Source organism: Perognathus longimembris, chromosome 1 (assembly GCF_023159225.1).
Source record: "Perognathus longimembris pacificus isolate PPM17 chromosome 1, ASM2315922v1, whole genome shotgun sequence".
NCBI classification, from domain to species: Eukaryota; Metazoa; Chordata; class Mammalia; order Rodentia; family Heteromyidae; genus Perognathus; species Perognathus longimembris.
The window spans coordinates 123,358,984-123,376,324 of record NC_063161.1 but is presented as its reverse complement, the minus strand read 5'-3'; positions in this window follow the sequence as shown (position 1 = coordinate 123,376,324).

Genomic DNA, 17,341 nt, shown 5'->3' with positions numbered 1-17,341 from the left:
TTAAATTGATAGAGTGCTGCTAGCCTTAAGCAAAAGAAAAAAAAATCCCAGGGACAGTGACCAAGCCCTGAGTTCAAACCCCATGACTAACAACAAAGAAGAAAAAAAAAAGCAATTGTATACATTGATTGTGAATGTCACTAAACTACCTCGATTAATGATCACTATTTAGTCTATAATGACAGTGTTAACTTTGTGTAGTCTATCTAACTCTGTTACTATGCACTCAAACAATTCATCTGATGCAAATTCTCATTCTATGCCAAAGTGTCTTCTATAATAATATAATCATTCTAATACCTTTTTCTGAGTTCTTCTGTGTGAATGCATCCACTATACAGTGTTCAAGCCTCCTTATATTATTTGTAGAAAGAAGGGCATGCATCAATATTCAGAACACTTTATGTAATTTATATATTGTCCAATTATGTTTAGTAGTACTTCTTTTCTTATACATATATTCAAGAATTATTGCTCTAATTCCATTTTCTCTTATGGAAAATCATAAGTTTTATACTATGTATGCTACTCTACACATTTAAGTTCTTTCAGAAATATGTATTTCCTTTCTTTGTTTTTCCCTGACCTTTGTTGTTATTGTGATTCTGATGCACAGTGGCATTACAGTTATATAAGTAAGTTAATGATGATATTTCTTTGTGAACAATGTCACCTCCTACCTCACTCTCTCCTAGTTTTTACCTCCTATCCTCACCCCAAGTTGTATAGTTCATTTTCAACATAGTGTCTACTGAGTATAACTGCTGCATTTGTTCTCTCTTTGTCCCAACATTTATAACTCCTCCCCTTACCTTCTCAAAGACAGATACACAAAACAAAAAGACAAAAGGAAAACAAAACAAGCTAAAGACATTAAGAAAAACTTTTCAGAAGAAGTAAGAATAGCCAATGAACTCATGAAAAAAAAAATGTTCAACATCTATGACCATGAAAGAATGTAAATCAAAATGATACTGAGATTCCACCTCACCCCAGTTAGAATGGCCATTATCAACAAAACTAACAAAAACAAATGCTGGTAGGGATGTGGCCAAAAGGGAACTTTATTGCACTGTTGGTAGGAACATAAACTTGTTTAACAACTCTGGAAAGCAGTATGGACATTCCTCAAAAAACTAAACATAGAGCTTCTCTATGACCCATCAATTCCACTCATGGGCATTTATCTAATAGAGCACAAACAAGACCACACTAAAGCTACCAGCATAACCATATCCATTGCAGTACTATTTACCAAAGGCAAGATATGAAATCATCCCAGATGCACCTAAGTTGATGAAGGAAATGTGGAATTCTACTCATCCATCAGAAAGAATGATATTGCCTCATTCCTAAGGAAATGGAAGTCTTGGAAAAGAATTATACTAAGTGATGTAAGACAGACATAAAAAATATAGGTTTCATGATTTCTCTCATTTGTGATAAATAAATCTACAAGTAAACCTATAAATCTACAAGTAAACACATTGGATGATACAAATAAAAATACATTGGGGGGACGGGCTGAGAATATGGCCTAGTGGTAAAGTGTTCACCTCGTATACATTAATCCCTGAGTTTGATTCCTCAGCACCACATATATATATATATATATGTATATATATATATATACATATATATATATATATATATAAAATAAAATAAAAAAAGCCGGAAGTGGTGTTGTGGCTCAAGTGGCAGAGTACTAGCCTTGAGCAAAAAGAAGCCAGGGATAGTGCTCAGGCGCTAAATTCAATCCCCAGTCCTGGCAAAAAAAAAACCCAAACAAACAAAAATACATTGGGACATGATAAATTATATACATCTTTAGTCTTTTTTCTTTTTTTATTTTCAAATTTTTATTATCAAACTGATGTACAGAGAGGTTACAGTTTCATACGTTAGGCATTGGATACACTTCTTGTACTGTTTGTTACCTTGTCCCTCATACCCCCCTCCCTCCTCCCCCTTTCCCTTCCTCCCCTCCCCCCGGAGGTGTTCAGTTCACTTACACCAAATAGTTTTGCAAGTATTGCTTTTGTAGTTGTTTGTCTTTTTTTTTACCCTGTGTCTCTCAAATTTGGTATTCCCTTTCAATTTCCTGCATCCAATACCAGTATACATGGTTTCCAATATACTCAGATAAGATTACAGAGATAGTGTAGGTACAAACATAGGAAGGTGATACAAGAACATCATCAATAATAGAAGCTACATATACACATGGGACGTTGAAAGTACTTACAACTGTGATATAACAATTGTTTCCATAACATGGAGTTCATTTCACTTAGCATCATCTTATGTGTTCATAAGGGTATAGCTATTGGGCCTTGTGATGCTCTGCTATGACTTGCCTAAACCTGTACTAATTATTCCCAATAAGGGAGGCCATACAGTCCATGTTTCTTTGGGTCTGGCTCACTTCACTTAGTATAACTTTTTCCAAGTCCTTCCATTTCCTTACAAATGGGACAATGTCATTCTTTCTGATAGAGGCATAAAATTCCATTGTGTATATGTACCACATTTTCCTGATCCATTCGTCTACTGAGGGGCATCTGGGTTGGTTCCAGATTCTCACTATGACAAGTTGTGCTGTGATGAACATTGTTGTGCTGGTGGCATTACTGTGATTTTGTTTGTGGTCTTTTGGATAGATACCCAAAAGTGGGGCTGCTGGGTCATAAGGGCGTTCTATATTGAGCCTTCTGAGGAATCTCCATACTGCTTGCCAGAGTGGCTGAACCAGTTTACATTCCCACCAACAATGAAGTAGGGTTCCCTTTTGGCCACATCCCCTCCAACAATTGTTATTGTTAGTTTTCTTGATATAGGACATTCTTACTGGGGTGAGATGGAATCTCAATGTTATTTTGATTTGCATTTCTTTTATGGCCAGTGATGTAGAGCATTTTTTCATATGTCTCTTGGCCATTCTCATTTCCTCATCAGAGAAGTCTCTTTTTAAGTCTTTAGCCCATTTGATGAGGGGGCTATTGGTTCTTTGTGGTTTTGTTTTGGAAGAAGGTAATTTTTTTAGTTCTGCATATATTTTAGAGATGAGGCCTTTGTCCGCTGAATGGCCGGTAAAGATCATCTCCCAGTCTGTGGGCTTTCTGTTTATCTTGCGAGCTATGTCCTTTGCCCTGCAGAAGCTCTGCAGTTTGATGCAGTCCCATTTGTCCAACCTTTCTTTGATTTGTAGCACTTCTGGGTCTTTGTTAAGGAAGTTCCATCCGTGCCAAGGAGCCCAAGTGTTTCTCCTACTCCTTCCCTTAGTGTTTTCAGGGTGTTTGTTTTGATTTCGAGGTCTTTAATCCATTTGGAATTGATTTTGGTGCAGGGTGATATATAAGGATCTAGTTTTAGTTTGTTGCATGTGTTGAACCAGTTTTGTCAGCACCACTTGTTAAAGAGGCTATCTTTCTTCCATACTATTGTTTTAGCTCCTTTATCAAAGATTAAGTAGGTGTAGTTGTGTGGGTTCATTTCTGGGTCTTCAATTCTGTTCCATTGGTCTTCAGGCCTGTTCCGGTGCCAATAACAAGCTGTTTTTATTACTATAGCTTTATAATACAGCTTGAAGTTGGGTATTGTAATTCCTCCAGCACTGTTCTTTCTGCTTAGGAGTGTTTTTGCTATTCTAGGTCTTTTATTGTTCCATATGAATTTCTGGATTGCTTCCTCTATTTCATTAAAAAAAATGGTGTTGCGATATTAATGGGTATTGCATTGAATTTGTAGATAACCTTTGGCAATATTGCCATTTTGATTATATTCATCCTCCCAATCCAGGAGCATGGGAGGTTTTTCCATTTCCTTAGTTCTGACTTAATTTCGTTTTTCAAGCTTTTAAAGTTCTCATCAAAGAGGTCTTTAACTTCTTTGGTTAAGGTTATTCCTAGGTATTTTATGTTTTGGGGGGCTATTGCGAAAGGAGTTGCTTTCCTGATTTCAGCCTCCGTCTTCGGGTCGTTAGCATAGAGAAAGGCCGTTGATTTTTGAAGGTTTATTTTATATCCTGCCACTTTGCCAAAGTTTTGGATCAGCTCTAGTAGCTTGGCGGTAGAGTCTATGGGATTAGTCATTTTTCTTTCTTGTTGTCTTTTTGTTGTTGTTGCTGTTTTTGTTTTCTCTTCCCTGATTTTTTACAAGGTAAGGTAAATTGAAGGTCTACATAGATGTTGTAGCCATAAAATCATCATACAGATGTGAATAAAACTGGTTTCAAACCAATTATGTAGCATTATAAGTCTGAGACAATAAATAATCTTCTGTAAAAGGATTTAAGTACATTAAACTTTCTAGTCCAGATAACATATAACATATATAGTCCAGATAACAGATAACACATTCTTCATTGTTTTCCCTAAAAACAATCTAAGATGTAACAACTATCCGTAGCATGTAGGCATTATGAAAGTAGAAAATATGAAGTATTTGACATAGTGACAGTTGTTTGAAAACTCCAGTGGTAAGTTATTTATATATTGTCCAATTATGCTTAGTAGTACTTCTTTTCTTATACATATATTCAAAAAATTATTGCTCTAATTCCATTTTCTCTTACAGAAAAATCATAAGTTTTGTATTATGTATGCTACTTTACACATTTAGTTCTTTCAGAAATATGTATTTCCTTTCTTTGTTTTTCCCTGACCTTTGTTGTTATTGTGATCCTGATGCACATTGGCATTACAGTTATATAAGTAAGTTAATGATGATATTTCTTTGTGAACAATGTCACCTCCTACTTCACCTCCTACCTTTCTTTATCTGTGAGTAAGTGTGAGGACTGAATAAAATATATTGGGGTGAAAAAATAAATTATAAAAGGTAGTAATGCAGTCTCCCCCACTTCTCTCTTTCTCTCTCTCTGTCTCTCTCACACACACACACACACACAACACACAAAGTATGGTTAGTATGATATCAGTACTATATGACAAGATGAATAGAGGTTCTTATTACGCAAAACACATGCAATCACACACAAAAATGGTAATGAGGTTATGGAGATATTAATATATTTAATCATTTTAAAATATATATTTTGAATCATCACATTATATACCTTGATTTTATGGTTGTGTATTATATTTCAATGAACCTTGTGTGAATGAGGGGACTACATGTTTGACTGAGAAGATGGTTCTAGTTCATTGACAAACCATGTAGATGAATTCAAGAGATCCCTATCTTCAGTTAGCCAGATTCAAAACTAAAAGGGGTGGTATAGATCAAGGGTTAGAGTGCCAGTTATAAACAAGCATCAGCTCCTAAATTTCAAGCCCTGGTATTGGGGGGAAGGTAGGGGGTGGAGAAAAAAAAAACTCAAGAAAAGAAAATGAGAAATAATCATTTATATTCTCAGCAATATTTCATTTGAAAGGAATCAATTTCTAAATAAATATGAACACACACACACACACACACACATAGAATACAGATACATTGTCATAGCCATTCAAGATAAATTTCCTGTGCAATGCAATACATAGCATCAATGCAATACATAGCATCACCTTATATTATTTTGTAGTCCTTCAACATCCAAAAAATTTTAGGAGTAATCTCAAAAATCATTTAAATTTAATAAAAGTAAGTACACTATCATAGTTTATTTAGAGTAAAGGTACTTTTAGACACCAGGAAGGTGATAGTTTCTCCCTTTTTTCTCTGTTTACCAACAAGAATAGACTAGCAACCCAGCCAGTTCCACCTGTTATCAGCTCCTGCTGAAGCTGTTGTAAGCAAGCAGCCATTACTGGCAGGATAGCAATTATAGCCCACACAATTCATTACCCCTTTTACCAGAGTTCTTTTGTTTTGCAGCACAAAGGGAAAGGCAACTATGAATTGACACCCAGCCCTGCATCACTAGGGCTATAAATTCTCTAGAGTTATGTACCAGAGCTACCATGTGTAGTGGTACTTGAATGTGCTGTTTATTTGTAAACTGTTTTGTTTTGATTAAAGTGATGAGGAGTCTTCTAGAGAAACAGCTTGCTTGCTACCTCCTGAAGCTTACTGAGTTCTTTGAAACTTCAGACTTACTTTATTTGGGGCATGTTTTACACAGCATGTCAATTCTGATTTTAAATTTGAAAACACACATGAATTTTCAAATCTTTTTCTCCTTTCCTTTTTATTTTTGCTGAAATAAAACATTCCTTTTCTAAGAAAAATATAAATATGAGAGTCTTTCCCAATATCTATTTTTTTATCATTTAAATAAATCAATACCGTATGGATTTTCTTTCTCTTACAATATATGTCTTAAGAAATCTATAGAAGAAAATGTCTATATTTTTACCTAAAACAAAATCAGTCAAATAATGTTCTCAGCTACTCAATATGCTGCACTCACTCCACTCTCCAGGTGTCAAATCGCTCCTTTTGTCCTGTTATAAATCATCAGTTAAGTACAGTTGACTACTCCACATTAAGGAGCCATCGCAGCTTTGAGAATAAGGAGCCTAGAACTGCCAACTTAATCAAACTTGGCTCGATTGAAGATTGTGATATACTAGAGATAGGGTAGTTGGAGAAAAATCTATGGGACTGAATTCTTCCTGTGCTTTAAAACAGAAGAAAATGTCCTTTTGTCTATCATGCCTCTTTTAGATGTTTGAAATAAATTTAAATATGATGCAAACCAAGCAGGTAGCAATATAACTGACTTTTAAGAAAGGTTTTTAAAGGGTAGCAATTGAATAACGTAACAAGCTTTATGTATACCTTATTTCTTTATTAGGTGAGGTGACTTATATATGGTGACAGCTTTCCTGGCTTCAGGTAGAAATCCTTCTATCATCAGCCCCAAGTTTTGAATAACTATTATAAAACCATACTGATTGTGTATAAGTACTTTGGCTATATGTATTTTTCCCATTTTTTCATTGTGTCTTCTATTAATCTGGAACACATAAAGAAAACATCTCTCTATAGCAGAAAAAGCTAAAGTATCAGGTGACTGGCTCAATGGGGGTACATGTGATATAACAATTTTTAATAGTTCCAAGTCCTGAACCCTAATTTTAACTCTTCCAGTCTTTAACATAGACTTTCCCCCCCCCCCCTTTGGCCAGTCCTGGGCCTTGGACTCAGGGCCTGAGCACTGTCCCTGGCTTCTTCCCGCTCAAGGCTAGCACTCTGCCACTTGAGCCACAGCGCCGCTTCTGGCCGTTTTCTGTATATGTGGTGCTGGGGAATCGAACCTAGGGCCTCGTGTATCCGAGGCAGGCACTCTTGCCACTAGGCTATATCCCCAGCCCTTTAACGTAGACTTTTAAAAATGAACTCTAATGAAAACTTCTTACAACAATGCCTGACACAAAATGGACAGTACTTATTCAATCATACCTGTTTATTATTTATTAATTAATAACTTGGTATTTTATTATTATAGTTACTAAACTGATGAAATGAAATATGTGAAGATCATGTAGTAGTACACCAAAACATGAGTATGGTGGTACAATAAAGTACTGCATTAGAAAAATATTGACTTAGAGTCCTTGGTATGATTTTGTTATGTTATGAGTAAGGCATCTGAGAATCAAAGTGAGATGCTGTGATCAATGTTCCCCAAATATATTAGAAGCACAGGCTAATCTGTACATATTTTTCTTGCTTGTATTATTCCAACTAAGGCTGAAGAATGCTAAACGTCTGAAACCTTCACTATATACCTTGTTTCTGGAGCGCTGTCATTCAAGAGAGTACCTAACACACATTTTATTTTATTTTATTTTATTTTATTATTTATTTATTTACTTATTTTTTGGCCAGTCCTGGGGCTTGGACTCTGGGCCTGAGCACTGTCCCTGGCTTCTTTTTGCTCAAGGCTAGCACTCTGCCACTTGAGCCACAGCGCCACTTCTGGCCATTTTCTGTATATGTGGTACTGGGAAATCAAACCCAGGGCCTCATGTGTATGAGGCAGGCACTCTTGCCACTAGGCCATATCCCCAGCCCCTAACACACATTTTACTAAATATTTCCATGTGTGCATGAAGACAACACCCCCAACAATACCACTATGCTTCCATTGTAATTCTTTGCTCTTGCTCTGAGACTACAAAGTTTTGTTACAAATATTTTCTACAGGAAACAGCCAGAAAGGGCAGTACAATTACAATCTTGAAACGTATCACAAAATTCCTGAAGGTCTTCCAACTTTTGTCCCTCTTATACTGTGAACATATCTGTACTTCCTGATTACAACAACCTGAAATAAAATATAAACATGAAAATAAGAATCATCAATAATATTTTGGACCCCAAAGACCTTCACTGTGGAAACTCAAATATATGTAGGAATTCTTACTTCTTTCTATCTGGAAATTAGTCATTTAAGGCATGAAAATTCTTCTTCCTTCTTTCTTCATCCATTGTTCAGGATACATTGTTTTCACCCATCTCTGTGGGTTCTGATGTCCGTGCTGAAGCTGGAAAGGGTTTTTGTAAATAAGAAACCTACATTCTTGGAGGCAGGGTAACTGGTCCCTTACATTACACACTTATCTCATTAGTGCAGCCAGAAGGGATTAATGATACCTGAGCAATTGTGATTAATAAATTTTATAACTCTCAACATAGGGGCTAGACTAGCTCTTATTTGTAGAAACTTTCACAGTGGTTCAGAACTCAGTTTATGGATGTAGGAACAAATATGATCTGAATAAAATCTTTGGTTCATATTCAGTTCTCCAATTGTTACCTATTATCTAAACTTTTAGAAAGTCCCTTCTCATGTCCAGAATGCCTTCCCATGACACCACCAACTTACTAATCTCTAGTTTTTTAGGTATGGTATTTGTCACTTATTACATGTGGATTATTGCACATGTTTCACATGGTTGGGCCACTGTAGATGCTGATGAGTTGGACACAGAGGCATAGATAAATACAAAATATTCTCATCAGGAAACAATAAAGATAATTTTACACCCACTTCCATTACTATACTATTCACCATAGCCTAGTTATAAAAACATACAATGCAATTTTACTTATCATTCAGAGGAATGAGTATGTTTCCTCTAGTATCTGGAAGTTAAATCTAAATTAGAAACATATGAAAGCATAGCAGATATACACAAAAAAGTGACTGAACTATGACATGTACAGAGAACTAGTGCAATCATGTAATTCTTTGAACAACTCATTTTCAGTTTAACACAATGAACATGAGGAAGCTGGAAAATGTGCATCAGAGGCTGAGATGAAGTCAGGGTTGGGGGAAAACAGATGAAAGAAGACAGGAGGGGTGATGGAAAACAATCATAATGTTTATATGTGAAAATGGAACCCAGTAACTTGAAGGGAGGAATGGGTTTGGGAGAGATGCAGAAGAATGATGGAATATGTGACATTGGTTGAGACATGTTACACTCACCAACTAAATAAAACATTGAATTGAAACTGCTTTGTATAGCTACTTGAAGATAATTGTGTGACACTGGTGGCTCATGTCTCTAATCCTAGCCATTCAGGAGGCTGTGATCTGAGGATCAATGTTCAAAGCCAGCCTGGGCAGTAGATTTTTTCCATGAGATTTTTCAATGAAGTTCAAATAAGTCAGAAGGAGAGTTGCAGCTCAAATGGTTGAGTGCTAGCCTTGAGCACAAGGACTCAGGGAGAGCACCTAGACCCCTGAGTTCAAGCTCCAGGACCAGCACAAAAATAAGAAAAGAAAAGGATAACAAGATATTCTCATCAGCATTATGAATCCTAATATTATCACAAAGAAATATTAGCAGCAGAAGCCACTATCTGAATATGTCTCTGATATCTAAATCTAAATTTCTTTTCTCATAGATGGCATTCCAGTTAATTTTTTCTTTGCTTTGTCTGACTCCTTTAAAGTCCTTCTGCATTTATTTCTCTTTCTCCTGGTGTCAATGCACCTCCTAATTTAGTAAACCAGTGCATGTAATTAATGAGCTTTTCACTCTTCCTTCCAGATCATTAACAAAACATTAAATAAAAGCAGCCCTAACACCTATTCCTGCATCTTCCCACAGGCTACCTCCTTCTATCGGTACACACTGCTATATATTATCACCATTAATTTAAAATTCTCCAGCCAAAAACAGTCACAGCTGGTCCCCACTTGTGTGATTTATTTATTTTTGTAAGCAGACAGTAAATGCATTAGAGACATTCCATTACTTTTGGTTTATATCTAAGATAAAGAATGAAAATAAAAATATTGATAAAAATTATAGTTATCTCATTAACTAAGAAAAATGATGAAAAACCGTGATAGAGAAAAAGTGTGATTGCTTGTGATTCCCCTCTCGTCAAATATTTGTGTGTGTATGTATGTGATTGGTTTGTGTATATTGAATTCAAAGCCTTGTATTTCCTTCTGCTCTACCACAAGACATACTACTAGTATTTTGCTCTTAGTTTGTCTTTCAGATAGAGTGTCATGTTAAATTTATCTATGCCTCAGACTGTGATCTGCCCATTTCCACAGCCCAAGTTGGGATGACAGGCCTATGCTACTATACTTTGTCTCCCTTGTGAAATCTTAACAATCACCTCTTTGTCATCATTTTTGCCCACTCCTTATTAATCTAGAGTCAATACTGCCTCATTTTTCCATTCAAAATGATAGAAAAGTTTTGAAAAATAGTTCATTTCCATTCAATAAATATTTGATATTTCCTTTATGTCTGTCATTCTTCTAGACAGTGAATATAGAAAAATGTGCAAGAGTGAAAAATGCCAATGACAAAGGAAATTATGTTTCAGGAATTAAACAAAATCTGGTAAATTAGTGTGTGTGTGTGTGTGTGTGTGTGTGTGTGTGTGTGTAATATGTCAGATGGTGGCCAGTGCTACATAGGAAAAAAAACATGTTAAGAAAACATGTAGTGGCAAGTTTGAAGACAGAAAATTTCACAGAAACTCTTGTTAAAAACATTGTCATTGACATAGTGACATATTTTAATTGAATAGAGAAAGTTTATTTGAAAGTAAAGGAAATGTCATGAAACAAAGTAGCAAAAAATACCCATTTGGAGAGGAAACTCAAATGGAATCCTGACATGGTAACTTTTGAGTAGAGAGTAAATGGAAGTGCAGGAATGGACTTGGTTGGTCTACTGGGGAAAGAATATTCTAAGCTGAGAAAGAAGCATGATGAAGCTGAAGGATGAGCAAGCAGACCTAACAGGACAGAAGTACACTGCCTCAAACTATAACTTGACTCATTGTATGCCAGTACGTCTTAGGTTTGCTTGTTGTTTCCATTACTGTCGTTCTGTTGAGTAGTACAGATCTCAAATGTGGACCTCCAGGTCTCACGTTCTGTCGGGAGCTGAGCTAGCAACTAAGCTCATCCTGACCTCTGGCCATGCTGATGTCGCCAGAATGTTGGGAGCCAAACTTGCAGCTAGATTCATCCTTACCACGGGCTGTGCTGTTATCACTAGGATGTACCAGATGCAAGGACCTTTGCTCACGGCCACTATCTGGAATTGCTTTGCCATTGTCTGCACCTTGCTATGTCCCCCGGAGTAGATTCCTATGTTAATCTACCTTTTCCTGTGTTTACCATAATCAAATGTTTGCCAACTTCAAAGCCCCTGTGTGTTCTTAAATTTTAACTACCCTATGCTATTCCCTGGTTCCAAAACTGCATATAAGCTGGAAGTTAAGAATAAACTGTTGCTGCAGTCTTGAGGTTCAACCTTACGGCTGCAGACCTCCCGTACCCCATCTTTGTCTCTTGTCTTTTTTCTCTTACCTTATTTTTCCTTTTCCTTATCCCCGCCGCCCCTCAGTCAGGATTCCTGTTTCCCTGCCGGCTGGCCTGGCAGGACGTTCCACTGTGTATCACCATCTGTTAGAAGCTTTGTAAAGATCTGGATTGATGCCTAAGATTTGTGAATCAGGAAGTGGACCTCAGAATTTGCTCTTCAAAAATGTCCCTGGGTCATACAAATGATGCTGGACTGAGAACAAACCTTAAGGACCCCTAACATGAGGCTTTGCTACTCAAGGTATGGTCCACTAGATGAACAAATCAGCCACATCTGCAAGCTTTTCAAACATGCAGAATTTTAGTGGATCTACTTCAGACACACTGGATCAGTGTCTGCATAGTGCCATGTGTTCCAGATGATTCTTGGTACATGACCAGCTCAGAAACTTTGAAGAGTATTCCTTTTGTATTTCAAACCACATCATGTTGTTTCTTTGCCAGTCCTATTTCCATCTCATTCCAGGTAAAAAGTCTAAATAAAGTGAGTAAAGTTATAGATTAAGCCAGAAGATTTTGGTGATTTTCATAAGAATTCCAAGAAATGGAAACAACAGGTTGTTTTGTTTCATTGTTACTATTTCTGTTGTCTGTACCTTTTGTCATCCTGTCAAGTTTATCTGCTCTTGTGGAGGTAAGGGTAGGGAACAAGGAAAGGAAGGGACAAAGGGTGAATAAATGCAGCAGTGATATTCACAAGATACTATGCTGAAAATGAACCATACAACTGTGGGTGGTAATGAGGGGGCAAAATTGGGAGAGAATGAGCGAAGAGATGACATTGTTCAAAAAGAAATATACTAATTACCTGACTTGTGCAACTATAATCCCCCATATATCACCTTTACAATAATGTGTGCATGTGTGTGTGTGTGTGTGTGTGTGTGTGTCTGTCTTTCTGTCTGTCTGTCTGAATTTTGGAGAGTATGAAGAGCTCATATGAGATAGAATAAAGCTAAAAGAAACTAGGAATGATTAAAGGTCTTTGTTTCAGTTATTGGAAAAGTAGTTTCCATCAACCAACTACCAGGAGGAAGACTGTAGAGGAGCATAATGGAAACAAAAAGAGAATAAAATTTCATTTATATTCTAAAATTTTAGGTATAGCACTACCTAGGAGGCAGAAACCAAGAGGATTGTGGTTCAAGACAGATGGCACACATCTATAGCTACAGCTTTGCTCTATGCCAGCCCAGGCCCACAGTGTGAGAACCCATCTAAAAGAACTAATCACAAAAAAGGGTGCAGGAGTATTCCTAAAGTGGTAGAAAACATGCATGTGGTTGAGACTTCAAACCCTAGTACTAGCTTCCAAAATACTGGCATACATAGTAAATAAATCCAAGCAAATGATGAGTAGGTAATCTACTTCTGGAGATCAGTAGAGTAATATAGACAAGAGGCATAAGATGGTGAGAGATGAAGATATAATATCCACTGATAAACAAAAACACCTAGGTAGTCAGTATGGACAGAAAAGAGGAAAGGCCAAGAAAAGTGAACTCAAGAGAAATTTACCTGGGAAGTTCTCAGAGATGTAGAACAGAGAGCAAAGGAGCCTCAGAAGCAGCAATCCACAATGCAAGCAGGGAAATGAACAAATGATGAGTGAGAATGACAGTAGTTGATTAGAAATTCATCCTACCCTGAAGAAGACTAAATCCTGCAATTTGGGAAGACAGCTGTGGAGCTCAAACAATGGACAAATGTCTTGAGGTGAGAGCACACAGGTTACTGTGTGCTCACATCTAGAAATCTCTTTAGTCTTACCTTGGCAATTTTCTTACATGGCATATAAACATGATGTGGAGCATTAGAATCATAAACTTCTCCCCTGGTCATAAACAGAATCATCCAGCCAGTCAGGTGTGTTAATCCTAGGCCTTCTTTTGCAAGGTACAAATTATGGAATGCAAGTCATGGTAGATTCATAATTAATATCTACAGCCAGTTCATATACTTCATTCAGTATTTGCATGCCTTACACCAAACTGTTTCCTCTCTGGGCTATTATATATCCGATAAATACATTGAAGAAATTTTTAAATCAATGTATTAAACTGCCAGGCCCTAACAAGCTACAATTCTGCCCATGGAAACATTCTCTTATTATCACTGATTTTATAGAAAGACAAATAATTTATATTAAAATATTTTAAGGTAAGGAAATACTGTCACATTTATTGTCACATTTAAGCTTGCAACATACCTGTGATATTACTACCTTATAGCTAAGAAAAATAAGTTTGTCCAAGGTCAGAGAGAAAGTCAATGAAAGAACTCAAGCTAGAATGCAGAATTACAAGGGTTTTAGACCAGGCTACTCTCTCTCACACTCTAGTGCTTCAGATACAATCCAGGCACAAATGGGAAAACCAAAGCCTAAATTGGCATGATTTTCTCTGAAAGGATGAATGATCATGATTTTCATTCTTATTTTATAATATTAATTCTTCACAAATTTAATATTGTGAAATACATGCTACATGAAACCACAGATTATTTAAAAAATAAATTATTATATACATGCACATATACACATAAGTCCATAATTAATTACTTCAGTATGGGTGATCAGCTCTAGCCAATTTGCCAGTTCACAAAGGTGTTGGGAAGATTAATTAAAATTAATTAAGTGAATTAGTTGAAGGCAAAAGCATTGTAAAGGTGCTAAGAATTATTATCATTTCACTTCAAGATTTGTTTTGAGTTAAAAAAAGCAACCATTGGTCTGCAAACTATTACTAAAAGGAATTCACTCTGTAGACACATTTCTGATTTGTTCTTATAGAAGAATGAACAGTCATCTCTTGGATTATGATCAAATACAGAAAATGAACACAAACTTGTAAAAATATTTAAAATGAAAGTATTATTTAGTTGTGTGCCTCTTGATTCATTATTCTCCCCAGATCAAAACATAAGCATTTTCCTATTTTTATACTTAGTATTAATTTTTCAACCTCACTTGACAAATCTCTCTTAAGAAAAATGTGTTCATCCACTACATAAGGCAGCCTTCAAAATGTTTGAGTATTTTTCTTGAGTGTGGTTTTGTGAAAATAGCTTTTATTGCAAAATGTCAAAACTTATCAAAAAACACTTAGTATGACACCTAAACATTTAGATAGTTCACCTAGTAAAAGGAAAGTTGCTTTTATATAATATTTCTTAATGCCTGTAAGTAATATGAAAGGCAGCTCCATGCAACGATTTTTACCTATCTTTGTTCTTTTGGCCAACTGTTTTAAGTTCCACTTGCCTTACTTATCTGAAAGAATTCAGTTAAAACATGGATTTGAAGAACAATAAATCAATGTCAGTTACTGGAATGTATTGACTTGGTTTGAGTTAAATCTCTAAATATTAAATAGTTTCAAATGTAAATGTTAGTCAAATGTAAACATAGAATAGAAAAAGTCAGCACTTAAAGATAAAAATTTAAAAGTAATACTAACTAGAAGAACACTCATGATCAGAGAAATCATAGTTATGCAGAACCTTCATGTCAAACACTTGTCTCTCAACTCATCATGTTGTATAAGAAGCTAATCAATAGTGAGTTAATTTCTCTAATGGATTTTAAATAAATGGTCAGATAACTGATGCCTTTCTCCCCTGATTACATCTAAAAGGCAGAGTAGGTTTTGCAGAATAGCAAGTGTATTTTTTTTTATTTTTGTTAAAAAATGTTCACTCAGATATTTCTGAGAAAGGTACAACTAAATAGGATTTTGCAGTAGATAACAAGTTCACATTCTAATTTAATTTGGGACATGATATTCCTTAAACAGCTTTAGTCAGTTCATTCCTTACCATCTGAAGTATTTATAATCAATGTTCACTACAACTCAAGGCTCATTACTTCTCACTTTGCTTTGTAATGAGTTGAGGTAAGCAAAGCTCAAAACAATGATCTTGTTCATGTGTATTAGTTTCTGTTAATTGCTATTATAAAAATTCAGGCAAGAGTATACAAAGGATTTGCATATAAATCTTTCTATAGGATTCAATGAAGTGGAAAAAGCTAGTTTTTCTTTTCATTTTAATGTTCTTTCTCTGAATATTTTTATTATCTTTAAGTAGTTGTACAAAGGAATTGGCATTCATCAAAGCAGTTTATGAACACAGTGCATCTTGATCAATGTCACCCATTTCTACATTCTCACCCTGCATTCTCAGCCCTTCCATTTTTTCCTTGCTTATCTTAATTTTAGGTTATGTATTGAATTGTTTGCAACCTAACAAAATAGTTTATATGTACAAAGACTCTTGATCTGTGTCATCACTTCAACATCTTCAACCTCCTTTGATCCACCACTTTCCTTGTATTTCCCAATTATATGTCATTTACAATAAATTATTGCATTCTTGCCTTCTTCCTCTCTTCATTTTACTATTCCTCTCCCTTTTGCAAGTACCTATTCCCTAGTACTTATTTTGTTGGACTTTGTAAACAACTAACTAAATCAAAAGCCCAGAGAAGGTGCTGGCAAAACTGGTTCAACACCTGTAACAAACTAAAACTAGGTCTTATTATGTCATCCTGCACCCAAATAAATTCCAAATGGATCAAAGACCTAGAAGTAAAATCAGATATCCCGAAAACACTACAAAAAGGAGTAGGAGAAATGCTTGGGCTCTTGGCACAGGAGGAAACTTCCTTAACAAAGGTCCAGAAATGCAACAAATCAAAGAAAGGTTGGACAAATGGGACTATAAAACTGCAGAGCTTCTGCATGGCAAAGTACATAGCTTGCAAGATAAACAGAAAGCCCACAGATTGGGTAAGATCTTTACTGACCATACTACAGACAAAGGCCCCATATCTAAAATATACACAGAACTCAAAAAATTAAATTACTCCAAAACAAATCCTCAAAGAACCAATGGCTCCCTGAACAAATGGACCAAAGACCTAAAAAGAGACTTCTCTGAAGAGGACCTGAGAATGGACAAGAAACACAAGAAGAAGTGCTCTATATCACTGGCCATAAAAGAAATGCAAATCAAAGAGAAGATTTTTACTAGCTATAAATCACAAAGGCCTAATATCTAAAATGCACTTGGAGCTCAAAAAATTACCCCCCCAAAATAAACAACTCAGTAAATGAGCTAATGACTTAAAGAGAGACTTCTCAGAAGTAAAAATAGCCAGTTGTCACATGAAGAAATGTTTGTCATATCTGTGCATAAAGTAAATGCAAATAAAACAACACTGAGACCAACCAAAATAAATAAATGTGCTTTCTACATTATATGTCTGAATTAGTATGAATCTTTGCAAAAGTGCATTTGGAAAGAACAACTTCTCACAAGCAAATCAAGTCTTCAAGTTGGAAAGGCATTGGAAGGATATCTAGATGTAGTGACGTGCCCACAGATACTCAATTCATTCAGAGCCATACTTTACAAAGGGAATTTGCCTACTGCATAACACTCTTCTCTGCAGGGCATTAGAAATCACATATCGACAGAGCTGGTGGATATGGCCTAGTGGCAAAGAGTGCTTGCCTCATATACATGAAGCCTTGGGTTCAATTCCCCAGCACCACATAT